Source organism: Triticum dicoccoides, chromosome 7A (genome assembly GCF_002162155.2).
Source record: "Triticum dicoccoides isolate Atlit2015 ecotype Zavitan chromosome 7A, WEW_v2.0, whole genome shotgun sequence".
NCBI classification, from domain to species: Eukaryota; Viridiplantae; Streptophyta; class Magnoliopsida; order Poales; family Poaceae; genus Triticum; species Triticum dicoccoides.
Window position 1 is genome coordinate 90,237,306 of NC_041392.1, and position 599 is coordinate 90,237,904.

Here is a 599-nt window from a genome sequence, read left to right on the forward strand (position 1 = left end):
GTACTAAAGACCCCCCCTTTAGTACCGGTTGGAGCCACCAACCGGTATGGTGCGCTGCCACCTACAGTGCACAATGTTTAGTCCCACCTCACTAGTTGAGAGGAGCTCGCACCGATTTATAAGCCCCGCCGCGGCTACCGTGTCGAGCTCCTCTCTAAGCAGGCCTTTGCGGGCCTATTGCAAGTCTTCTGCCCTGTGGGGCCTATTGGGCCATACGGGCCTACATCCTGGCCCAACTAGAGGTTGGGTTTCTAGTCGTATGCAGGTTGTGCCGGCCCAGTAGGCGGGCTGTTTTTACTTTATTTCAAAAAAAAAACAAAAAAAAACCCGGGACTAATTAAAGGTCCCCCAGACCACGGCGTGCCTCGTGCCACATGGTGGGCCTTTGGTCCCGGTTCATGTTGAACCGGGACTAAAGGGAGGGAGACCTTTAGTCCCCACCCTTTAGTGCCAGTTCCAGAACCGGTACTAAAGGTCCTTATGAACCGGTACTAAAATTTATTTTTCTACTAGTGCTAATGTGGCGTAACGCGGGTGGGATCGCCTGGAGTTCGGCAAAGAGAGCGGGGAAGTTGCTATGGTCCCAGCTTCCACCCACA